We start from the raw sequence: 27,905 nt of genomic DNA on the forward strand, positions 1-27,905 counted from the left end.
TTTGGTGTATTTCGCAATCACCCTGTTATCCACTAGATCAAACCTAGAGAATTCCACAGAGCGTCATTAAATCTCACTAATATGTAGGCTCAGAAGCTCGGGACAAATGGCCCAGCCAGCAGTAACTTCCCCAGCAACCCTTACAAACTGGCTGCAGGGGCAACTGCAAATCAATATCCTCAGAAAGAGGCAGCCGCGTGTTCCCAACCTCTGAGGTCAAACTTGTCCATATATCACCAATTACCCTTGGCTGAGCAGCCCATTCTAGCCTCTCTGCAACTTATGGGTGCAAGATCTGCCCGTCAGATGAAGAGGTTGAATGAACAGTGAGGTTGATTCCAAAAGGGCCTGCAGAATCAGTCTCGATGAATAAGACTTAATTAAGCAATTTTCACACTATTATAGAAAAATAGATGTGTGAAGCCTGTTTCACCATCTATCCTCTTATAATCAGGTACTTTTTGAGTAGTTCTATGATATCTCCGACAGAAAAAAAAAAAATTCCTGGGTTAGCCCTTTGCAAAAACTTCAATCACAGCAACTATCTTGTACTCTAATTAGTTGTTTACATGTGTCAGGTAACCCAGAGGCTTCCTTCGTTAAATCAAGCCCGAACTCTGTGTGGATAATGAGGGAGAATGGCAAGAAATCCCTCTTGGAAGGAACTCAGAGCCCACGGCCCTAATTCTTGTGTCCTGAGGTTCACCCACTCCTGGAAGAGCTCTCACAGCTATTGTTTTACCTCCAATCCACCAGCTCGTGAATTCACCAAGGCACGGTTGAGTCTACTTTAACAAGATCATTTGAACATGATTTTGTAAAGGAATTTAAGGAGAACAGGAAGGAAAGCAAGAGAGATTTGGTATCTTACAGCCTGAGTTTGAATCTTGGCTGCTCCTTTGTGGACCTCGAGCAAGTGACTTAACCCTTGATCTTCACTTATGAAACAGACAATAACATATACCTCATAGGATTGTTGTCAGGATTCCATTTTAAAAAATACCTGGAACATGTTTAGCATACAGCCTAGCACATGCTGGGAGCCAAGAAAGTGTTAACTTTACTTCTGTGGTTTTGTTGGTTTTCCACCTTCTAAGGAATAGCTTATTTATCGTGTTCACCCTGCCCCAAGCTGCCATCATCTCCCACCTGGATTATCACAGTGGCTCTTAACTGTGCCCTTTCTTTCTTCACGCATCGCCTGGAGTCTATGCTCAATACAGCAGCCGTTGTGACTGCCATGGTTTCCTCTGCTGTGATTGAGTGCATGCTGAGGATGAGGCCCTGTTCCAAGCACTTTGTCCCTATTGTCTTATTTGAAACTTGTGATAACTAAGAATTGTTATAATCTTTGCTATAGAGATGAAGAGTCTGATGTAGAGAAAAGTTAACTAAATTGTCTAAGGTCACACAATCCTTAAATGGTAAAGTCAAACACAGGCACTGTGAGGCTGGGGCCCAGAACTATAACCTCTGTGCCACGTGGCCTTTGCCTCTGGAGGACCACAGCAATGGCAGAGCACCCAGGGGAGGCGATGGCGGCACACTAAGAAGGCCTGGACATTTCTCATTCCCATTTGTGGATGTGGCTAAGGGTCCAGTTTGGGGCCATGTTATACCAGAATATATACTATATGAATACAGCAAAATACCATTTTTCTCTATGTTGCCATGGAGATTAGAACCTTTCGTTCTCTTAAAAGTCTCTAAGATCACTAAGACATCTTTCTCTTTTGCCTTTAAAAAAGCAAGAATTAATGTCCTGATTTCACAGACCATCACTTCTGCCATGACTGCTCCAATGGGAATGGCATATCTTTCCAGACTGAACACATGTACCCTATTTGTAATTCCCAAGGAGGAGACTTACTTCCTGCTCATATCCCTATGCTTGGGAAGAGGCCATGTGACACTTTTCCCTGAGCTTCTTAGAACATGATGTGGACGACAGGGAATAGCTGGTCATACAATAATTTGAGCCAATGTGAGCAGTGCAAATAATACTCCTTGCAACTAGACATGTTTGTAGTTTGCTACACTATTACTAATAAGACACTCACCGAGTTTTTTAAATAGATTTGATAAAAGGTAGAGTTTGACAAGAGGTCACACCGGTCACCTGCTAAGAAGGCAAAGCACAGAGACTTTCTGGCAAATATTCTGGGACCTGAAGAGTCCTCTGCCAACAGACATTTTCCCATGAAATCAATTCTTGGAATCATAGAAACTGACAAATCACTTCTATGTAGTTAAAATACAGTGAACATTAAGAAGAAGAAGCACACACATTTGTTGCTTTATAGATGCCAGTAGAAGTATAAATAACTAGATTAAAGACTATTTTTTTTTTCTGAGACAGAGTCTCGCTCTGTCGTCCAGGCTGGAGTGCAGTGGCACAATCTCGGCTCACTGCAAGCTCCGCCTCCTGAGTTCACACCATTCTCCTGCTTCGGCCTTCTGGGTAGCTGGGACTACAGGCGCCCGCCACCACGCCCGGCCAATTTTTTGTATTTTTAGTAGAGACAGGGTTTCACCGTGTTAGCCAGGATGGTCTCGATCTCCTGACCTCGTGATCCGCTCGCCTCGGCCTCCCAAAGTGCTGGGATTACAGGCGTGAGCCACCGTGCCCAGGGACTATTTTGTTATTATGTAACATTGACATTACAATTAATGGCTAATGAGATGTTCTAACTTAAACTGTCTTTCAAAGAAAAATACGTATCTGAAATAATGGAATGCCATGTGGGCCATCTCTTAGAGAAAATGCTTTAAAATGAACCATTTGGGGCCCAGTAGACGTTCCCAGGGTCTTCCTTTCCATACCCTCCCCATTCCACCTTAGCTACTGTGTCTCTCCTTTCTATGTGGATATTGTTTACACTATGAATGGCATAAACCGATTTTTTTAGTTTTGCGATTTCAAAACGAGGAGGAAAAAAATCAAGAAATTATGCACTCAAGGGTAAAGGAATAGAATTTTGCCTTCAAAACTTTTCAGAATGAATAGGCCACTCTACACAAGTACCTACAAATGGCCCTCCTGTCTCTAAGCACATAGAGAAGTACTCTCATGAGAAGTCTGTTCTAGACATATAAGATTCCGGTCCAGGGATTGATGATTTTGCCATTCTCTTATTGATATCACAGGTATGATTGTTTAAGCATTTTCAATGGCAAATGCTAAAAAACAATTGACTCTTACTCTGAATTTTTTTCTTTTTTTTTTTGAGACAGGATCTTGCTCTGTCACCCAGATTGGAGTGCAGTGGTACAATCATGGCTCATTGCAGTCTCTGCCTCCCGCGCTCAAGCAATCCTCCCACTTCAGCCTCCTGAGTAGCTGGGACCACAGGCATGCACCAGCATGTCTGGTTATGAAAATGTACAATTAAAAGGAAGACTTAAATCTTTATTCTGTCCTTATTATATGAACTGTATCTCAGAGTAATCAAACTAGTGCTAGCTGCTGAGAGGAAACTTTTTTTGTAGAATTCCAGTTAATACATAACAAAGAAAAGATGGAATTATAAAATTATCATTTTATAACCCTTAATATAATAATTGATTCAGGCAACAAACGCCAATAGATACTAAGAGTGAAGGATGGGTGAAGAACTAAATACTTTTGGACTTATTTCTAGTCCTAAGAGGAAAGCCACAGTATTGTAATGGAAGGGTCTGGCTGTCACTAACTGAACTCACTGACTAATCTTGACATTACTAAACTTGGATAATACAGATATCCAGATACTTTTTGCCTCCTAATATGATGCAATTATGAAGTAAAACCCAAAATATTGCACCCAAATATATTAAAGTCTTTAGAATTAAAAGAAATACAAAAGAGAGAGGAAGAAACAATGAGATAATGAGGAAGGCATAAGAAAAATCCAGAATGCGGATCATCCTACAGGACAATGAGTCCGTTTATCATTGACATGAATTTTAAAAAGGGTAGGGCAAAAAGGGGTGGGGAGTTCCTTTAAATTCAGATAATTTGACCTAAAAGACCCAAATACAACATGTGGACCTTTGTTAAATGCCAATTTGAATAAAACAACTAAAATGAAACTAGGAAAACAGTTGGGAAAAATTAAATGTGGACAAGGTATTAAGTGATACTAAGGAATTATATTGTTGGGATGCCATAAAGGCCATCATGATTATATAAGAAAATGCCTTATTCGTATAGAGCTGCATACTGAAGTATTTGAGGATAAAGTCACAATATTTAGAATTGACTTTGAAATTTTTCAGCAAAAAGAAGACTGGCAAACAAATATGGCCAAATATGAAAAGCTGTTCAGTTTATGTATGTTTGAATTTTTTATAAGAAAAAGTTTCTAAAATTAGACTAAATTCCATTCTCATTTCTTGAGGTTGGAAGAATAAACTGTGCTGGAGTAAAACTTTTAAAATGAGATGGGTATGCTAACTCTTAGACCCAGCTTTACTACTGACTTCTTGCGAAGAATCCTTTTTGCCTTAATGATATGAACACTGCTAAAATGGACTCATAAAATTTATAGACATTCCTGAATCTGTATTTTTGACTCAAAGTTTTTAAAAAGAATAATTGTTCTCTCTAGTTGACCAGCTGATCACCGGCAAAATGAAAAATACACACTTAATGGGCCATTATGAAAATCTAACATTACATTGAATTCTCACCCCCAAACGAGCTTTAAGGTTCTCTGAAAGTTTAATGCTTCCCACATATCTAGAATTAAGGGTTATAAATATGCCTGCTGTAGCTTTCAACACTATAGTTTCGCCTAAAAATTTTAAACTGGAGACAAGAATGACTTATCAGCTAGTTGATCAGTTAAAATTTTTTTCTGTTGCTGACAACGTATGCATGGAATAAGTTGCAAAACTTTATTTCATTACATGTTCAAGCATTAATCACAGCTTTCAAGCTAAATCTAATTGCTATAGTCCTTACAGACCTCCCTGGCCCTAGGCAGTGTTGAGCTAAGTGATGATCTTCATGTTTAGAAAACACAGGAACCAGTCCCTAGCAATGCACTAACAATATGACTGAGAATTATCCATGCATGCCTTAGTTTACCTTTGAAATAAGAATAAAAATTGTCTACCCTGATATATGGTCCAGAAATACAGCAAGGAGGTGGGGAATGATACATCATGGCCTTTGTACTATTGGGAAGCAATTTCATATATAAATTGAAAAGAAAAGAAGCACAAAAATAGGCGTGTGGAATTAGTTATTCCATAAAATAGTTTTTAAATAAATCCAGGCAAGCTACGGTACATAACAAAATAAATGTCATTCGTCCGCTTTGCTGCAGACCTGTCACAAGTGGCTCCTGGCTCGGCTGCACAGATTCCTCACCATCTGCCAAAAGGAAGTTACTCGGAACTTAAAGCAGAGCAGGCCTGGAATCTCAGGATCATCTGGAGGGATTTGTTTTTAATTTTGGGCTGTCAATGGGTGAAAATAGGTAAAACTGGCAAATTTCTATGTGATCAAGATTCTTCTGGCACAAGTAAGAGAGACCCACTCAAGGTAGCTCAGGTGCAATGATGGGGATGGGGGTTGTTGTCATAAGAAACAAGTTGGATGAAAACCCAGGACAGAAAATGCAGCTGGTCCCCACAATGCACCAGGACCAAGATTCAGAAAGCTGTCCAGAGCCAAGGTAGAATGGAAGTATTTGGAAGGTAGCTTGCATATCTTGACACCACAGTGTCCCCCATGTCTAAACACAGAGTAGGCACTCAAATTACTGTTGGATAAGTAAGTAGATTTGCTTTCTCTCATGCTCTCAAGTTAGACAGACTTTCATCCCTGCCTCTCTCTCCACCCCCATCATAATTAATTCTTTCTACTCCCTAGATTGTTTTGTAATACTCCTCTATACACAGATCCAAGCATGGTTACCCTTAAAATCCTGAATTTATGTATCTTTAATTAAAGTGATTATAGAAATTGAGCAGCTCTCTCAGGACCAATTCCAAATTCCCAGGAAAAAAATCTGAGCTATCCAGCTTAGGCCAGGTGTCCATTCCTGATCCACATGACTATACCAGGGAAATAGTCAAGGTCAGAATAATACAAACATGTCCGCTGGATCCATCCTCATGGGTGGGTGAGGGCAGTCCTCAGAAAAAGAGGCATGACCTAGATAAGCATCCCAAATGGCATCTGCTGTCATCCACTTCACTTCTGTCCAAATGACCAAGGATGAAATCATCCCAGTTGCATCTTACATCAAATCAGTGGATAGTAGAGAACACAAGATCCTGAGCCTTATCAAGATAGTGCTACAACGGGGCCAGTAAGTGTGCTGCAGCCAGTCCTGGGCTCCCCGTTTCCACATGGCAGACTTCCATCTGTCCTCAGGAGGGGGCCTTCAGCTCATCTGTTCATTGCTGTATCTCCAGTCCTGGAACAGTGCTTGGCACAGAGTAGGTGATTGATGAGTGTATTGGCTCAGAGAATGTTGGATATTATGACCATCACATGTACCCAGCCTTAAATTTCTGACCTATGTGTGCTCATACACACACACGAAACTCATTGACAGCCACAGCCACTCACCCCTCCGATCTCAGAGAATGAGTTTGTTCTACATCTGCTCACAGCCAATCCATCACCTGTCTTCTTAATCCCAGTGCCCTGTTCTCCTAGGCCTCGGACTGTTGCTTATGCCCTCTCCCATATGCTTTGCACTCTCTCTCTCTTTCCTGACTTCTTCCCCTCAGCCTATAAGACACATTTATATCTCTCCCTTCCCAGAGTCTACCCTTGATGGGGAGAACTCGCATATCCACTTAGCCATTAAGATTCATCTCATTTCACTTTTGCCTTTACACATTTGTGCACTGTTAAATTGGACATGGATTGACTTTGAAATTTAAAAAAGTTTCTCCCCGAAATGATCAGACAAAAATATTGCTCACATGGATCCTGCTCTTCAAGAAGCCTTACCTGACTCGTGCTGGCCAGCTAAGCATCCTACAGGCCTGGCCTGAAACTAGAGCTGCATTTGCCACACGACCAAAACCATCTGTGTACGGGCCTATCTCTCCCCAGCTGTCAGCTTGTGGTGGGCAGGATCATGGCTTTCAAAACCTTTGATTCTCTGGATCCTGGCACAGTGTCTGTTGGTAGTAGAATGCCACTAAGAGTTTGTTGAATTGATCTCAATAATTGCTTTTAAGCCAGGGAGAGGCACTTTATATTATCAGCCTCTTGGGGCTACATCGAATAGCAAAATAGAAGCAGCACAACTAGGTGAATAACTAGGTAAATAAGTTGTTTTGGTGAATAACTCCATGTGTGTGCCCTATAATACGTGATTAGTCACTCATCCTTACAAGGAATTTTGTTGATATTTGTTATAGTTGCAATTTTTAAGGCAGTAATATCAAGCAAAAGAATCATAAAGACTTTTCCTATGGTCACTCATTTGAACACCTTTACATGGAATATGAGACAAAAAACTCTGAAATTCTGGAGTTTAATCTCAAAGCCATTCTCCTTCCCTAAAACATCATCTTTTGAGGATAGATTTCTGACATGTCACTTTTCCTTTATTTCCTTCATTTCTCTGGCTTATTGTGTTGAGCATCCTGAATGATGGTGTTGACTGCCCTCCACCAGAAGCAACTCCACAGAGGAGCAGTGGGATTCATCCACAGGGTACCATGGTCTCTGCAGACACTTTCTATTCACAGATGTGGGGTGCACCAGAGGGAGGAAGAGCAGGAAGGCCTGTTGGTACCCAGGGTTCACAGTAGCAAAATAGAATTCGCCCCAAAAATGAAAACACTGCAGAATTTTGGTGATTTTTGATATCAAATCTCCCTGATCTCTGACTTAAAAGGAAACCAAAACATTCCTTGAAAGAGGTCTGTAAGTGAATTAGGGCAGAGCAGAGCCTACTGCATATACTTAACAAGCTCTAACAGGAGAGTTAAAGAAAGGCAGGCAGAATCCTAAATGGAATTCTTCTTTCTAGCCCGTGTGTATATGTTTAGGGGTGGAGTGGGATAGTTTTATGTGCACCTGGGAATCTGAAAATATCTGCTTCCAATGGGTGTCCATGTTGTATGAGTTTGGGAGTCACAAGAGAGAAAGAATGAAATTGTATCATTAGGAAGAAGTGCATGCCAAAGAAACATTTGCAGATCTAATGATTCTTGACTACCAGAAGGCAGGAGTCACATCAAGATTGTTCCTTCTTGTCCATCACACACATCCCTTCAATTTATTCTATATTTAGACTTGTACACCAGCTCCTTCCAAAGGACTTACAGTAGCTTTGTACAATTGGAATCTTTTTTCCTCTTCTAATCAGTACTCAAACCCACAGTTTCCTTACTCCATGGAAGACACAGCCTTGGGCTTTAGAAGGGAGCCAACTGAATTGGCAAAGGCCCATCCTCACTGTGTGCATGTATGACAACCATTTGCATTTTTCTAATTTTGGATTCCTGCTTCAATAGGCACATAGGACATTCTTGAGGGTATCTTGGCAACCCACACCCATATTCATGCATGAAGGTGCCCAGTCTCAGACTGACTAATCCACTCATCTAAATTACACATATCAGGTGACCATGGGATTTGCTGACTGTGTTCAATTAGGTGCAACTATGCAGGGCTTTTCAACATCTCAAGTTACATGAAGCATATGTTAGAATAAATCGATTGACTTCTGCTGCTCGGTTTTGGCTCTGCTTCCAGAGAACTCCTGAGTGGGAAAATGGGATATGCACTCAGTATGCAGGATCCTTTCATCTCAGCTGGACTTGAAGTAGAGAAAACAAAGAAGTTGAACTTAGCTGTGTCCCTCTGCAGTCTGACTCCCTGGAATCTCAAAGGGAAAAGAAGCAAAGGGAAAAGAGTCACACTAATAAAAAATTCTCTATCCATTCATCTGAAGTTGGACACTTACGTCAATTTCATAGCTTGACTATTGTGACTAGTGCTGTAATGAACAAGGGAGTGCGGGTATCTCTTTGACACACTGATTTCATTTGCTTCGGATATATATCCAGTGGTGGGATTGCTGGATCACATAATAGTCCCATTTTTAATTTTTTGAGGAAGCTCCATACTGTTTTCCATAATGGCTGTTCTACTTTACAATCCCATCAACAGTTTGTAATTGTTCCCTTTTCTCCACATCCTCATCAACACTTTTTCTTTTTTTCTTTTTTTTTTTTTTTTTTTGTCTTTTGATGATAGCCATTTTAACTGGAGTGAGATGGTACCTCATTGTGGGTTTTACTTGCATTTCCCTGATGATTATTGATGTTGAGCACTTTTCCATGAGGTGATAAATCTAACTGCCCTGATTATACAACATATATATGTACCGAAACATCAACTTTGTGCCCCATAAATATTTATGATGAAAATATGTCAATTTTTTAAAAATTCCCAATGGGATTGGAATGTGATTTTAAGTTTACCCACATTGGTAGTCTCGTATGTGTTCTTTGATGCCTTAAATTCCTTTCCTAAGGAAGGAAGCAGTCATTACAATAGAAACTCAAACTGCAAATATCTGTGGGTGGGTCTAAGTTCCCTTCTTAGTGAAGGATGAGTCAGGCCACTGCCTGGGCACCTTCCACGAAAAATCTGTGTATCCAGTGATTCATGTATGGACTGAGGAGCTGCAGGGAAGTTCAGGAAGATATGGTGACATCTGATGACCTGCAGCACTGGAGACCTGGCCCAGAGGTGGAGGGTGAAGGAGCCACAGTGCAATAAGAATAACAGTTCCCCTGTAAAATAATTCATCATAAGCAAAGAAGGTGTCTGCATGGTAAGACTCAGCCAATGGCCTGAGGCTGGAGAAGGCTAGTCAGGCTGAGCACCCTCAAGAGAATCCCCATGGCCCCAGGTCTTACTCAGGCACTGGGTGCCTTGTATTTGCCCTGGAGAAGAAATGGCCCTAAGTCAATTGCTCTTTCAGCTCCAGCCTCTGGCAGATGCTTGACCTCTAGAACTGTAACACTGTGGGGTGTGGTGAACCTAAACTGGAACTTTCTTCCAATACAGTGCAGCACAAATGGAGCATTCTCCTACTCTTCACGGTCTTGAAGTGGCAGGAGCAGCAGTGACCATGACCAACTCAATGAACTGAATAACAACCAGCAGATTCATGAACACTTAGAGCACCCCTAGGAATGCCTGGAAGCATTGTCATCTACAGGCAGACTAGTAAAACCCTAGAATCTCTGAATCTAGACAGGCAGCTTCATATTAACAAGACCAGACTGAACTGCCCTCACCAGCTCATGAAGACCAAGACATTTGGTTATACGTGAAAGAAATCATTACTTGTGTAACTCCATGTGTTATTAATGACTCACTCATATACTTTCCTATATGAGACCAGGACAGTCTTGGGATAGGGACCATATCGGGCAATTTCACTGGCTGCAAAACTTTAATGGTGAATGTGAAAAAAGGTAGCCCTAGGTAAAAGGAGAAAAATATAGGAGGGGAAGAGGTTAGAAAGAGAAAGGCTGAGACCTTTTTCATAAACCAACTCATAAATGAGAAAAATTGACGCTGCCTTTAACTGTAAAGTCTAGAAAACTCATTCTACCATCAAGAAGAATCCAGAAGGACCCAGAGTCTGTAGAATGGCACAAGCATTACCTCCTAGTTCCTTGCCTTTTGGTCCAAAACCAAGTTATCCTCACCCAGGAGCCAGGTGTTCCTCTCCCTCAGTCTCTCCTCCTCCCCTTTTCCCTCCCCCTCTTACTTCTGAGTCGAAGACCCCTTTGTGGTTGAGTTGCAAGTGTTCTCATCCCTGGAGAAAAATCAAATTATTCAGAGTTGGGCAGCTACAGAACAAACTTCATTCTTATTAACATTGACCACCTTGCATGGCATAACTTGATAGGCTTCTTTGCTAAAAGACTCTCTTCCAACATGGAGAGGAAGGGGAAGGACAAAGCAGCATGGTGTAGAGACACCATCCTTACCCTGTCAACAACAGGGACAAAGAGGGAGGAGGAGACAGAGGATCCCGCCTTACCTAAAACAACTAGGACAAGATCTCTGAGACCCTCTCTTTTATTTGGTTTTTCAACTACAGGCTCTACAGATGTCTGACCTACAGGCTCAGCCACACCAAGTCTCTAAGCTAATCCTAACCAAAAAGGAAGCCACTATCTGAAATGCACAGAGTTGCCTTGTCTCTGACCCCAACACCTAACTGCATCCCTGGCTTTCAGCCATGGTCCTCCCTCTGCCCCTTCCTTGATCTTACTTGATATACTTGCTCCTTGCCTCTCCTTGAGAATTGCTGCTGCAAGCCTAACTGCCCACCCTGCCCACTGCTTCCTTATTGATGTACTAACCCTGTCTTCTCTTTACAGAGAGTGGGGAACAGAGGGTTATAGAGGTTGGGGCAGGGGTGTGTTGGCCTTCCCCACTTGGGTAAGGAATTTGTCAGAGGGGAACAGAGGCAATGTGGCCAAGTGGGAGTCTAGGAGCTCAATAAAGAGGAGCCAAGAGCATGCCTGGGATTACCAAACCAAGTATAAGTCCAAAGGACCAGGAAGCCAGGAAGGAAGGTCAGGCATTGGGAGGTTCAGAGCCAGGTAGAATCGGGCTTGAGTAACCAGTATGCCAGGGGAGAAGTCCTGGCATACTGCAGTGTTGTAGGGGTCCAATGGCTTCAGGGAGCTGCCCAAAGTCAGATATTCCAATGTAACCCAGGCTTACCAAATTACCTGCTGCTCCCCCTGCTTTGAACGCCCTGTCTCACTTTTCTGTCTGAAGACTGACATCAAACAGCACCCAAATCTGTTGGTTAATCCTACAATGAACCTGACATGGACTTTTGATGTGCTATTATCACCGCATATTTTAATTATTTATTACCTTGGTTGGTTCTCTCCCTGCCCCCCATCCCGTCAAACTGTCAAATACTTGATGTCAAAGACTGTCATACCATTTTTAAAACCCATGCAATCACATCCCTGGCATTCAATCACATCGCTGGCACATGAAGATTCTCAAGAATGAATGAATGAATGGAAATGTGGTAGATGGTGCAAGCATATCTCATTTAACTGTCTCCCTAAATCCCACTAAAACTGCAACAAGAGATTTCTAAAATGCAAACAAAAAACATATAAACCTACAAAGATAGAGAAAATAAAAGAGACACAGCAAAAACAAAGTGTGACAAGCTGAAAAACAGATGGGAAAGTGGAATCTGACTTAGTAGATCTCAAAAGGTGACTCTTAAGTTAGCAGTGATGAAAGCCAGGACCCAAGCTGATCTACACGGAATATTCCAAAGGCTTCTACATTGATGGCATCAGATATCCTTGCAAGTGGGGGTGAAGGGGCAGATTCCTGAAGAACTGTTTGAGGAGCAGTTAGATCCTAGTATCCTCTTTTCTTTTTTTTTTTTAATCAGTTCCCAGACAACCATTCCTCCCAGCCCCAGCAGATGCCTGAGGGCTAGTCCGGGTCTCTAGACTTACAGAACCTGGGCACAGGTTCTAAGTGGGCGGTGCACGTATCAACCAGGAACAGTGAGTGAAGGCAGAATGCAGGCTCCTCAGCTCGCTTCCCGCACTCAGTCTCCAGGCTGCTGGCAGCCAAGTACACACTCTCTGGGAGGAAACAAAAGAACCTTCTCTGGGAATCTGATAAGCCAAGATAAAGTCCTAATGAAGGCAGACTGTGTAGTATCTGCATGTAGGAATCATGAGTCTCAGCACTGACCAGGACCCCAGGTTTTCCCAATCCACAAGAGCTGCCTATGTGCAGTGAAGGGTCCACATCTCCTCAAAATATATTAGTGTCGCCTAATTTGCACTTATGCTAAACCTACAACTGGAAGTATAGGGGTGGCATAGAGTGCATGTGCACCAATCATATCTAGGACCAACTAAGATTCACGCAGTATAACCCCAGGCTTTCACAGCTCCAGGACCCCTGCTCCCACTGCAGGGGCGCATGCTGTCCCGCCATTCTCCTAACCCTAGAAGGCTGACACTCTGGCCAGAGGCTCTGGGCCTCACCTGGATGAGACCCCTCATACCACATCCAGCCACAGTGACAGCCTGGGGAGCTGATGGGGAAACAGGAAACACCCACACCCTCAAGGTGACTAATAAGCCATCACAGACAACACCAAGAGATTAAGGTGCTGTGACCTTCTACCCCAACCCCAAAACGTGAGTGGCATCGTGGCATGTGAGTAAACAAGGTCTAGCTTAGGTAGATTAAAGAATTCCATATTGAATAATCTTTCTGAAAGGCTATCTCTGGTTGATTGTCACAATATTACATAAAGCCAACGAAGGGACTAGAGATCTTAGACCCCCATAGCTCATCCAAAGGCCCAGGCAAAGGGTTGGCCTAGACTAACATAGACTGTCAGGGCTAGCCAAAAGACTGACACAGAATTTCTCAATTGGCAAGCCCCTCCCAGTCAAGTCATCCTACAGTTGCACTTCCCAAACTATACATTAAGGCTCCCTAAGGCAGCACAGTGAACTCACAAGAGTACTCTGGAATATTTTGAATTTTCAAAGAAAACACAGCAATTTATGTTGCTTATCATGCGAATTATTACTATTTCTTTGTGCCTAACTACCTAATAAACAGAATTATTAGGCATTTTGGAGGGTCTAGAGGTGCTGTGAAAAGATGACAGAGACTCTGCGGGACCCATGGACAAGAAAGTTTGGGAACCATTGCCCTAGCGCGAATTTCCCCGCTGGCATGCCCATCCCACCGTGCAGGGCTTCCAGTCAGCTTTTTCTCCCTGTTCTGAAATCTGAGAAGATAACTGGGCATATCAGATGCCTGAGGAAGGCTTCTAACATGAAATACAGAGATAAGAAACGCACATGCACGCACACACACGCACACACAAAGCAACATGGGAAAAACAGACTCTGCATGGGAACACTTCAGGAAAGGAAAGGAGGGGGCCGGGGCAAGGAGGAGAAAAATCACTCAAAGTTTCTAAGAATCTCAAAATGGTATTCTTTCCCTTCTCTCTTTAAGCAAGGGAGTCCTTTGCTAACATCACATACACACATCAAATCACATTGATTCAAAGTATAATATCTGATGGCAGCAAAATCCTAATCATGATCAGTGCATCTCTCACTACTTCATTCAATCCCTGACACCCAAGCTCATCTTACCAGGCATGATAATTAACTAAGACTTGTATCCAACTATTTTCCAGGGTGTTTCCCAGCATATTGGAAATGATCTTTTTATATTATCTGATGGGCTCTTATATGTTAACACACGAAGTTCTGTCTAGGGAGAAATTCCTGTAGCATATGCGCATTTCCCAATACAAATTTGGTCTTTGAGTCTTATTTAAGCCTTCAACATAGTTCTACAGGTTAAAAAGCAACAACAACACAAAATAACAGCAATTCATGACCATATGAACATAAATGATAACATTCTTAAAATCAAATATGCCTTCTCCCTGTCAAACTACTGTCATCATTTTATTTTAAAATTCCACTTTTGTAGATTAAATACTATATCTATCAGGCAATTATGGGTACATTTTTGCATTCTAAGAAAAACAAAAACAAAAAACTAATGTCTATAAGAGGGTCATTTTGCTCTTTAGTTTTTTCACAGAATTGGACTAAATCATGGCAATTAGTGTAACGGAAATGTTTACAGCAATCTCTGATGGCAGTTCCACTAATGCAATGATTTAGCTCAAGCCCAGTAAAATATGAACATGTATCATTAGGATGAATCAGAATCAAAAGCAAAGCAACTTTTAGCTTACAGTAATTCAACATACATCATCTCATCAGCAATGCCAACTATAAAATTAAGGATATACAATTAGTCAATCAGACGGTTCCTGAATTAATTAATTAAGCGAGGAAAATCAGCAAGCAAAGACAGGACTACATCCAACAACATACTTCCCCCTCTTAAAACAATCCTTTCCATTCATTTTGATCTCGTTATCCAATAAACACAGGACTCAATCTTTCCCTGATGGTATTAGTGATCAAGACACCTCCCAGATCAGCCACCAGTTTAGTGTCCCATAAACTCACCCTCCAAGAGGTCACTTGGCTTTGTTCCTGCAACTGAGAATTATTCGCTTTACTGTCTGCCTGGCAAAACCGCATCTCCAATAATCCTCAAAGGATCATTTAACGGTTGCCAATGGAAGTATGTGAAGAAATAGGGTTAAGCATACTCCTCCATTAGGAGGAATAAGAAGAAATTCAGTGAACTTGAGGCTTAGATTTTAAGACAAGGAGTATTTCTGGAAATACAGAAGAACATTTTCTAGTAATAAAAGAAGTAATTCATCAGAAATGGATAATAATGTCCCTAATAACAAGGTTTCAAAACATATTTAGCAAAAGTGAACAACCAAAGGGTCATATTGACAATTTCACAATCATAGTTGGGGCATGTAACATCCTTCTCCAAGTAAATGCCAGAAAAACTAGATTTAAAAAAAAAATACACTAATGATATAGAAGATCTCTAGCTCTATCAACCAACTTGATCTAACTGACCCTGAAAAAAAAAGCCTGGCAGTTTCTTAAAAAATAGACATATATCTACCCATTGACCCAGCTAGTTCACTCATTGGTATTATCCAAGTGAAATAAAAGCATGTTTACAAAAAGTCATGTACAAGACTGTTTTGGTAGCTTTACTCATAATGGCTACAAACTGGAAAAGGCACAGGTATCTGTCAATAGGAGAAGGCATAAACAAATTTTGATATTTTTATACAATGGACTATTGCTCTGCAATTAAAAAGGAGTAGATTACCAACACATAAAACAACATGGATAGATTTAGGTGAAAGGAGCACATACTTATGTGATTCCATTTATATGAAGTTCTAAGACAGGAAAAACTAACCCATGGTAGCAAACCATCAGAATAGTGATTGCTTTTGAAGTGAGTGAGTGAGGAAATGGGCATTTTCTGAAAGGAGGCAAAAAGGAACTTTTGGAGGTGATGATAGTGCTTTGTATCTTGGGAGGGTCTTGGCTTACACAGATACCTGTACTTGTAAAAATCCAGCAAATAGTACACTTAAAAATCTGTGCCTTTTAGTGAACATAAATGTATGTCTTAAAAAAACCCATAAATAATTAACTGTAATAATATGCTGGCTGAAATGTTTTAGGATGAAATGCATTGATATTTGCAACTTACTTGAAAAGGCATTAAAAAGTAAAATGTATTGATTGAGAGCAGATGAGGAATGAATAGTTATGTGATAAAGCCAGAATTGTAAAAACCATGGAGTCTAGGCGGTGGTATATGAGTATTCAGTGTAAAATGTCTTCAATTTTCCTGTATGTCAGAAATTTTTCAAAATAAAATGTTGGAAAATATGTTATACATGTATCTATGCTGGTTTAAAATGTATAATAACAATATTATACAAAACAAAGAAGGTGGTAAATGAAGTTCAGGGTCTTTGAATGAAGAACACCTGAAGTTCAGGTGTTGTCGGGTCTTTGCACAGTTAGGAGGTGATAACGGTGAAATTCACAATAGAATGAAATAAGTCAGAAATCTATATTGGTTGTTTTAGGGTAAGCACTAACAGAGTCATGGAAGATACATAACTAATGGTGGGGGCAGGATTATAAAAAATTCACAATTAATTTTAATGAAAGTATAAAGGGAGAAAGGGAATCTCAAAGAGCTGAGTTAAATAATAAATGGTAAAATGATAGGTATAAACCCAAATAAAGCAATATTTATATCAAAGTAACTAAATACTCCAATGAAAGGACAAAGTTGGTCAGACTCAATTTTTTAAAATCCTTACGTTGTTTGTAAAAGATACACCTTAAATGTAAGGACACATAATGGCTGTATGAAAAAGGGTATTCCAGACAAGCAGTCAAAAGGAAGTGGTGTAGTTATAATAATATCAGACAAAGTAGTACTAACATAATAAGAATTACTAGCAATAAAGAGTCATTTTATAATTATAAAAGGATTAATATACCGGAAGAACATGTCAACTTAAATTTTTTTGTAGCTAATATTATAGCTTCAAAATATGTAAAGCAAGAATCGTTAAAACTAAATAGCTACGAACAAATTCACAATTATAGTGAGAGATTTTAAAAATCCTTTCTCAGGAGCTAATAAAACAAACAAACAAAAATGGTTAGGAATATAGAGAATTAAAGCAACATGAATAATCAATCTTAATATATTGAGAACAGTGTAACCAACAACTGCAAAATTCAAATATTTTTCAAGTGTACATGGACTATTTACCAAAACTTACATTTACCTGGCCATACACATATCAAAATAATTTTGAGAAAATTGAAATTATATACATCATGTTTTCTATCCACCATGGAATTAATCTAGAAATCAACTGCAAACAGATAAATTTTTAAATCCCCAAATGTTTAGAACATAAGCAATTCATTTACGAAAAGACTGTAGGTCAAAGGAGAAATCACAATGGAATTAGAAAGTATTTTGACTTAAATCATAAAAATATGATATATAAAAACCTGTGAGATCCAATTACAGCATACTTAAGGGAAAATTATATTGCAACAATTATCAAGACAAAGTGAATCTTGTTCAAGGATAGATGAATAGATCAGTGGAATATAATAGAGTTCAAAATCAGACCTACACATGAACAATCACTTGATTTATGACAAAAGTGCTCCAGCACAGTGGGAAAATTATGATCTTTTCAGCAAATGATACATGGCCAGCTGAGTACTATGGCTCATGCCTGTAATCCCAGTACTCTGGGAGGCCAAGCCTGGAGGATCCCTTGAACCCTGTCCCTACAAAAAAAAAAAAAATTAACTATCTGGGTATGGTGGCATCTGCCTATAGTCCCAGCTACTTGGGAGGCTAAGGCAGGAGGATCACTCAAGTCCAGGAGGTCAAGGCTGCAATGAGCTGTGATTGTGCCACTGTAACCCAGCCTGGGTAACAGAGTGAAACCCTGTCTCAATTTAAAAAGTAAAAGATACATGGCCAGTTAGAAAGCCATACAGAAAAACAAATTAATATTTAATTTTGACTCCTACCTCACACCTCACATACACAAACTTCAGATGGATTTTAGTGCTAAATGTAAAAATCGATCAATAAAAGTTAACCTAAAAGAAGACAGCATAGTAGGATATCTTCATGTTCTTGGTGTAGACACCATGGTAGACATGAACAAAAAGCAAATTGAAAAGAAAAAGATTGAAAAATTGGAGTACATTCCAATTAAAAACTTCTGTTAATCAAAAGGCACTTAGAAAGGGAGAAGATATTTGCGACAAAAATATCTAATGGGCTCATATCCAAAATATATAAAGAATTTCTACAAATTAACAAGAAAAAGACCACTCAATTTTAAAAAGCAGGGGTGAAAGACTTATATAGGTACTTTCCAAAGAGGATATCCAAATGGCCAATAAGCATATGAAAAAGTACCCAACCTCAGTAATCAGCATGGGAATACAAGTTAAAACGAGACTGCTATATCATTGAACACCATGAGGCTAAAAGGAAAAGAGCTGACAAAACCTAGTATTGTCAAGGAGCTATTGGAATGCTCATACATCTCTGGTGGGAGTGTAAATTGTCACAACCACTTTGGAAAACCAGCAGTATTTATTAAAGCTGAAAATATGCCTGCCTCACAAAACAGCAATCCTTTCACTAGATACATGTCCAGCAGAAGTACATATGAGGATCAGAGTCTTATGTACAACAATATTTATAGGAACTTTATTCATGATAGCCAAAAGTGTTCAACGACAGTGCAATGAATAAATATACGGTGATATATTTTTATAGTGGGATACTGTGCCAAAATGAAAATGAACAACTACTGCTACAACAGCAGGGATGAATCTCACAAACAAAATGTTGAGCAAAAGAAGTCGCATACAAAGGAGTACATACAATAAGATTACATTCATATATGAAGTTCAAAAACAGGCTAAGCCCATACACCAACAACATCCAAGCCAAAAGCCAAATAAGGAATGCAATCCATTCACAATTGCCACAAAAAGAACAAAATACTCAGTAATACAGTTAATCAGGGAGATGGAAGATCTCTATGACGAGAATTACAAAATACTGCTCAAAGAAATCAGAGATGACACAAACAACTGGGAAAATCATTCCATGCTCATGGAAAAGAAGAATCAATATCATTAAAATGGCCATACTGCCCAAAGCAATCTACAAATTCAATGCCACTCCTACCAAACTACCAGTGACAATCTTCACAGAACTAGAAAAAACCATTTTAAAATTTATATGGAACCAACAAAGAGACCAAATAGCCAAGGCAATCCTGAGCATAAAGAACAAAGCTGGAGGCATCACTTTACTCTACCTCAAACTATACTACCAGGCAACAGTAACCAAAACAGGATGGTAGTGGTACAATGGAACAGAATAGAGAGACCAGAAATAAGGTCACACACCTACAACCATCTGATCTTCAGCAAAGCTGACGAAAACAAGCAATGAGGAAAGGACTCCTCATTCAATAAATGGTGCTGGAATAACTGGCTAACCATATGCAAAATATTAAAATGGAACCCTCTCCTTACACCACATACAAAAATCAACTCAAGATGGATTAAAGACTTAAATGTAAAACTTAAAAATATTAAAACAAAACAAAACCAAAAAACCTTGAAGATAAAGATAACCTAGGAAATACCATTCTGGACATAGGAACTAGCAAAGATTTCATGACAAAGACACTGAAAGCAATGGCAACAAAAGCAAAAATTGACAAATGGAATCTAATTAAAGAGCTTCTGCACAGCAAAAGAAACTATCAACAGAGTAAACAGACAACGTACAGAATGAAAGACTTACAAACTATGCATCTGACAAAGAGCCAATATCCAGAATCCATAAGGAACTTAAACAAATTTACAAGCAAAAGACAAATGATCCCATTAAAACGTGAGCAAAGGACATGAACAGAGACACTTCTCAAAAGACAACATACGTATAGCTAACAAGCATATGAAAAAACGCTCAACATCACTGATCATTAGAGAAATGCAAATCAAAGCTACAATGAGAAATCATCTCACATCAGTCAGCATGGCTATTATTAAAAAGTCAAAAAACAGATTCTGGTGAGGTTGCAGGGAAACAGGATTGCTTATACACTGCTGTGCAAATTGGTTCAGCTGTTGTGGAAAGCAATGTGGCAATTCCTCAAAGAACTGAAAACAGAATTACCATTCAACCCAGCAATCCCATGATTGGGTATACCAAAGGAACATAAATCATTCTACCATAAAGACACATGCATGCATATGTTCACTGCAGCCTTATTCACAATAGAAAAGACATGGACTCGATCTAAATGCCTATCAATGATAGACTGGGTAAAGAAAATGTGGTACAGATACACCATGGAATACTATGTAGCCATAAAAAAGAATGAAATCATGTCCTTTGCAGCAACATGGATGAAGCTGGAGGTTTTTATCCTATGCAAACTAAAGCAGGAACAGAAAACCAGATACCACATGTTCTCCCTTATAAGCGGGAGCTATACAATGAGAACATGTGAACACAAAGAGGAGAACAAGAGACACTGGGACCTACTTGAGGTGGGAGGGTGGGAAGAGAAAGAGGATCAGAAAACATGCCTATCAGGCACTATGCTTAGTATCTATGTGATGAAATGATCTGTACACAAACCCCCATGACACGAGTTTACCTGTATAACAAACCTGCACATGTACCTCTGAACCTGAAATAAAATTTTAAAAAATAATGAATGAAAGGAAAAAAAAAACAAGCTTAGCTAATCTAGGGTGATAAAATAGCGGTGGTTACCTTTAGGCAGCAAGAGGAAAAGGCAGGGGGGTTTAGATTCTAGGGTGCTGATAATGCTCTATTTCTTGATATGGGGTGGTTACATTGGTGTGTTCACTCTGCCGAAATCAATTAAATTAATCAATACAAAGTTACTTTTTTGAAAATTTAGTGGAATATTTTAGAAGAATTTGACAATGTAATTTTAAAAGTTATGTGTAAGAATTATTAGTGACTACAACCAAAACTTCTTTAAAAATAAGGGAGACAAGTAGAATTTTTATCTGATAAATATTAAAGCCAGTTTAAAAACAGTAATTAAAACAGTGAGACATTGGTACAAGAAGAGACAAATCAGCCAAGAAAACAGAATAAAAAGCCCACATACATCATTTTCTGTCCATTAAAAATAAACAAAATTTGTATCAAAGAAAAAACAAAAGAAATTTCAAATGAAAAATTAAGATTTAATTACATTTAAAGTTCTGTACACAAATGGCACATTAAGCATTTATTATTTTAATGTATAAAGATATCCCAAATCGTAGGAATGTAAAATAAAGCACCACTTTAAATAATAATTTGGCAATCTTTGGTTAGAAGGGAGGACAACATGTGCTATAGACTGAATGTTTGTGTCCCCCCAAAATTCATATATTGAACCCTAATCCCCATTGTAAAGATATTAGAAGGTGGGGCCTTTGGGAGATGATTAAGTCAAGAGGGCTCTGCCCTCATGGGATGAATGCCCTTATAAAAGAGACCCCAGAGAGCTCTCTCTCCCCTTCCACCATATGAGGACACATGGAGAAGATGGCCATCTATGAACCAGGAAGCAGGCTGTTACCAGAACCAAACTGTGCTGACACTCTGATCTCAGGCTTCCAAACTCCAGAATTACAAGAAATAAATTTCTGTTGTTTATAAGCCACCCAGGCTACGGTAGATTGTTATAGCAGCCCAAACAGACTAAGATACTATGCATATTCTGTGACCCAACAATTCCACTTCTAAATACGTACTCTAATTTTAGCACTGTACTCAAGGATATATAGACAAAATAGTAAATATCTGCCAATAAGGGAATGAGATAAATAATCTGATACATCTATAGAATGGAATACAACAGTTAAAATGAATGAACTAGACATATATGTATCAACATAGGTACCTCAAAAGATAATGTTGAGTTGAAAAAGCAGGATGCAAATGAATATGTAAATATTATATCAATTATGTAAATTTTTAAAAATCTTCCATATTGTTACAAGGTACATACAAATGTAGAAAAAAAGCATTCAGCCAGGCGTGGTGGCTCATGCCCCTAATCCCAGCACTTTGGGAGGCCGAGGCAGGAGGGTCACTTGAGGCCAGGAGTTCAAGACCAGCCTGGCCAACATGGTGAAATCCTGTCTCTACTAAAAACATAAAAATTACCTGGGCATGGTGGTGCATGCTTGTAATCCCAGTTACTTGGGAGGCTGAAGCAGAAGAATCACTTGAACCCAGGAGGCGGAGGCTGCAGTGAGCCGAGATCACACTACTGCACTCCAGACTGGGCGACAGATCCAGACTCTGTCTTGAAAAAAAAAAGAAGAAAAAAAACATTCGAACACCCATGGGAAATGTGTATGGCAACTTCTAGAGAGTGGTTGCTTTGAGAAGAAAGGAGAATAGCATGAGAAAAGTTTTAACATTATGTTAAATATTTGATTTGCTTTTAGAAAAACAGGTGAAGCACACATAACAACATAATCATTTCCACCATTGTTAAATTATTTTTGGTATACTTGAAATATATTATAATTAAAATAAAATAAAAAGGTCTACAAATCAATTTTAAAAAGCACAAATCAGCCTTCTACACTTCAATAGAAAAAAGGAAATCAGGAAAGAATAAAGGCACCTCACAAAAGAAGAAACACACCTGAACAATCAATGTGAAAACATTCATCATCTCCCTGGTAATAAAAAATAATTACAAATTAGAGTAACTTTTTTGTCGTTGAAAAAATTTTAATGATAATATCACTCTTGGCAAAGGAAATATGTGCTGTCTATACTGCTAGTAACAGAATTTATCTTTGCGTGTGTGGTGGTGGGGGGAGGTAATTTGGTCATATGTTTTAAAATCTTAAATATATTTGCACAATTTTACCCATTCATTCCACTTCCTTGATTTTTTTTCCTAAGGAAAATGTCTGAGTTAAACACAAAGATGCTCATTATGACAAGGCTCATCATCTTAAATAATCTAAATGTCTAGAAAGAAATCAGGGGTTAAGTAAATTAGTTCATACCCAAAAGATTGATTCTATACAGCCTTTAAATATCATACTGTAAAAGAATTATCAACGCAGCTGGGTATCATGACTCACTCCTGTAATCCTAGCACTTTGGGAGGTCAAGGCAGGAGGATTGCTTGAGCCCAGGAGTTCAAGATCAGCCTAGACAAGATAGCAAGAGCTGTCTCTACCAAAAAAAAAAACAAAAACAAAAATTAGCCAGGCATGGTTGTGTGCACCTATAGTCCCACCTACTAGGAGGACCAAGGTGGGAGGATTGCTTGAGCCCAGGAGTTCAAGGCTGCAGTGAGCAATGATTGTGCCACCGCACTCCAGCTTGGGCAACAGAGTGAGACCCTGTCTCAAAAAAAAAAAAAAGAATTCGACATGAGAAATTATGACATTATGTTGTGAAAAACTTGTTATAAAAGTATATCTTCATTATGATCCCACTATATATATACATATTGTTATTTAGGTGCATTTTTTTTTTTAAGACAAGCTCTCACCCTGTCGCCCAGGCTGGAGCACATTGGCTCATTCCAGGTCACTGCAACCTCCACCTCCCAGGTTAAAGTGATTCTCCTGCCTCAGGCTGCCGAGTAGCTGGGATTACAGGCGCTCGCCACCACACCTGCCTAATTTTGGTATGTTCTGTAGAAGCGGGATTTCACCATGTTGGCCAGGCTGGTCTCAAACTCCCAAGCTCAAGTGATTCACCCACCTCAGCATCCTGAAGTGCTGGGATTACAGGCATGGGCCACCACGCCTGGCCCTGCAAGTGCAAATGTAAAAAGATAATTACCAACATGTTAACAGTGGTTATCTCCACATGACAGGCTGGGAAAGTTTCATTTTTTTCTTTATACTTTCTGTATTTCCAATTACATTGACATATGTTATTTTCATAATCACTCAAAATAATATTTAGCCCTCATTTTTAAAGTAGCAATTTTACTGGCCTAAAAATGTGCATTATTGGTCTGATGTTTTAAAAATTCAGAGACCAGGATACCACTAAATGAACACATGACCAAATCGCAACAAACAGCTTGATGTTTAGGTTCAGAAACCAATCCATACAGGTGTTTCTTGGTCCTTTAATTTAATCAGCAAGAATTCATTAATTAGCACTCTTTCCAAAGCAAACCTGCATTTCATTGTAAAGATGGAACAAAACATCCCCGCTTCCACTGCCCAGGAGCATGTAATTTAGTGTGTCCAGGAAAGCTCAGAATCTGGCAAATTTATACACAGCAGGTACATGCCGTAGCAAAGAAGTATTAACAGAAAGTCCAGGAGACCTGGTTCCATTCTGAGTTCAGGCCCCAACAAAAGGAACTCTGCCCTGGCCATGGTTACAGCATTTCCTTACAGGACCTTAGGACCAGAACCAGCAGCAGAGAGAGAAGCAGAGTTTGAGGAATGAGCGAATGGAATCTCTCTGGGGGACAATCTGGGTAAAAATGGGTGAAGAAAATGACCTCTGACTACAACCAAAATGACTAGGAAGAGCCCAGAAAATTGGGGAATGCCAGGAAATGAACTGAATGCCCCTTCCTCACCAGGGAATACCTGAGGATTTTTTAAATGCAGAGCCACAGACTGCTAAAAGCCAATTTAGAGAAGTAAAGGAATTTACCCGGGGTCACACAAGTTGGTAAACAGGTTAGCTGAGATCAACACTCAAGGAGGTGACTCCAAAGCCTGTATTTCTCCCGGTTGTCCAAACACTACCTAATAAATGGAGAAGGTAGAGTCCGATGCACCTCATTCTTCCAGCTCTATTCTGCCATGATACCATATGAAATACTGAAGGCTGCATATTACCTATAGTATTACTCTTTGAGTATCCTAAATGCCAAAATACTAGAAGAAAACATAACTAAACCATACCCCAATCAAGTTTTTATAAAAAAACAAACAAAAATAATGAAGAAGAAAGAAAGGATAAGAGAAGGAAACCAAAGCAGAGTTAAAAAGTGTAATTGATCTAACCAAAGTCATGCTTTAAGACCCTGTTATCAAAGCACAGAGGGGCCTCCAATTTGCACAACACTGGGAGGCATTGTTCATTGTTGTTCATCTCCCTTAGAGTTGTGCAAGCCTTACAAATTGGTAAATAAGTTGAAATGATGCAAGTGTGCATCATGGGAATATTTCTCAAATATTTGCTTATTCCAAGAACATGTAACATGCAGATAAGAGAAACAGAGAAGAAAGAAAGGATGACATAATTTATCTCATCGGGGTGCCTGCTGGAGGAAATATTACATGAGTTTGCTCCCAAAGCAGGGAAGTCACCACTTCCAAAGCCATTTCATGACACTTTGCTGGAGATATTAAAGGAAGTACCAAACTGACAAGAGTTCTCTCCATCGACGACAAATGGCCAAGATGTGATTAGTGATGTTGAGCACCTTTTAATATACCTGCTGGCTATTTATGTCTTCTTTGGAAACATGTTTATTCAGGTCCTTTGCCCATTTTTTAGTTGGGTTATTTGGTTGTTTTGCTATTGAGTTGTTTGAGTTGCTTATATATTTTGGATATTAATCTTTTATCAGTTATATGTTCTGCAAATATGTTCTCCCATTCAATAGATTGTCTTTTCAATCTGTTAATTGTTCCCTTTGCTATGCAGAATCTTTTTAGTTAAATTCAAACCCATTAGTCTGTTTTTGCTTTTGTTACAAATTATGTTGTGCTTATGCCAAATAATACATAATAATGCCAGAAAATACAATGGTGTTCTTGACTACCAATCTCACCCCACCATCACCATCACCATCATCACTGCCCTAATTTCATATTACTTCCTGTCCCTGGAAGTAAACCACTGCAATTTTTGGCATATACTTTTCTAGACCTTTTTAAATATATTTAAAAGATACATGTACCCATAAATATATAATTATATGGTTATATCTTTTACATGAATAGTGTCATGTCATACACATTTTTCTTCAACTTTCCTTATTTGTTTAAAAATCTATCTTGGAAGTCTTTCAATGGCAGTACATACAGGCCTATTGCATTCCTTTTAACTGCTGTGTGGCTAACACTCCTGCATAGCCTGTGACATCAGAGTTTGTTTAACCACTCCTCTGCTGCTTCCAGTCTTTCACTACCACAGTAATAATACTGCAGAGTACTGCAGTAATGAATGTTCTTGTATATAGAACTGTGGGCACAAGTCCAAGTCTTTCTTTGGAAAAAATGTCTATATATAGAACTGCTGTAAATTACCACAGTCTCAGCAAAAATGATCATTCCTCCAAGGCCACACTTCTTCACACCCTCACCAATCATAAGTGAGAGTGTCTGTTTACCTAACCTTCACCAGCACTGAACAGTGTTGGTGTTCCAATAAGTTCGGTGGGCAAAAATAGCACTTCACTGTTTTAACTTTCATCTCCCTGAACACAGTGAGGTTGAGCAGTAATTTTTAAGTGTGTGTTTCATCTGTAGTCTCCCATATTTTATTCCAGTACTTTGATAGGTTTATTTTTCTAATTAATTCCGTGATCCACCTCAAGTTTAACTGCTGCATATTTTGATATGAGGGAATATTTTAATCTTATTTTCTTTTCCAAATAGGCAGTCAGTAATCTCCCTATCATTTATTGCAGATTCCCTTTCCTCTATCCTGATTTAAACTTTCACCGAGAAGTTTTCTTAAGTCTCCATTTATCATGCATCACTTTGGGAACTCCCTATTCTCTTCCATTGATCTACTGTGATGCTAAGAATTGTTTTAATAACTAAAGCTTAATTGCCTATTTAATGTTTAATAGGGTGACACTGACTATTTTGTACATTTTCTTTTCCCAATGAGTTTCAGAATCAACTTGACATATTTGTCAAGAAAATTTCATTAGGATTTGTTTAGGTTTTCTTTTCTGACACTGTTGGACTTCTAAGTTTTTTGTTTGTTTTGTTTTTATTTTTGTTTTGGGATGAGCACATATTCAAGTCACAGCTGATGTGACTTCACTGCATTGTCAGTTAACTACTACCTTTAACTACAGGACAAAGAAAATCATCATTTTTGCTAGATATTATCCAAAATTCACTCAATTATCAAATTATCATAGGCCATCTTGTTCAGCTTCCTGGATCTACATTCTGCAATTAACTTGCTCTGTAAACAGATAACGAAATAGTTCATGAGAACACTATTTAGGTTTCTTCACTGTAGTGGGTGACTGGTAGACATGCTTCAAGAAATTTCCAGTCCCAAACCATTTCTGTAACGGGCTCTTTATCTTGTTTCAACCAAAGCAGCTATGTTTTGGGCTATTTCATGCACAAGGGTTCTATATACAATTTTATTTGAAAGCAAACCCTCCTGATGAAAAAAAATGTTTTGAAAATCACTGCGTTGTGGCATGAAACTCTGAAAACAACAGTCCATTTGTTTAAGGCTGGAACAAATTCAAGGCTGCTCACTATTAATTTGAAAACAAAAAAAACCAAACTGCTGGCTGGGCCTGAAGAAACCCCTGGGATTCACTTCCTTGTAGAGGTGTGTGGCCTGAAACCTACCATGTCTCCTCAGCCAACTAAACTAAGCTTCACCCACAGCACCTGTCCTCTTAGTTGCCAAAGTCTAAAAATACCCCTTAATCAGCAATACAGAGCTTCTGCATTGTAAGTCTTTATCAGAGTGCGGCTTCCTATCCAGAGCCTGTCAAAAGTTTGGCTGCAACTGACATTTACAGAAGATTGTCTAAGGACTGTATAAACTACACACTCATCAAGGGCTCTCAGGATCTATCCTTGGA

Source organism: Theropithecus gelada, chromosome 12 (genome assembly GCF_003255815.1).
Source record: "Theropithecus gelada isolate Dixy chromosome 12, Tgel_1.0, whole genome shotgun sequence".
Taxonomy (NCBI): Eukaryota; Metazoa; Chordata; class Mammalia; order Primates; family Cercopithecidae; genus Theropithecus; species Theropithecus gelada.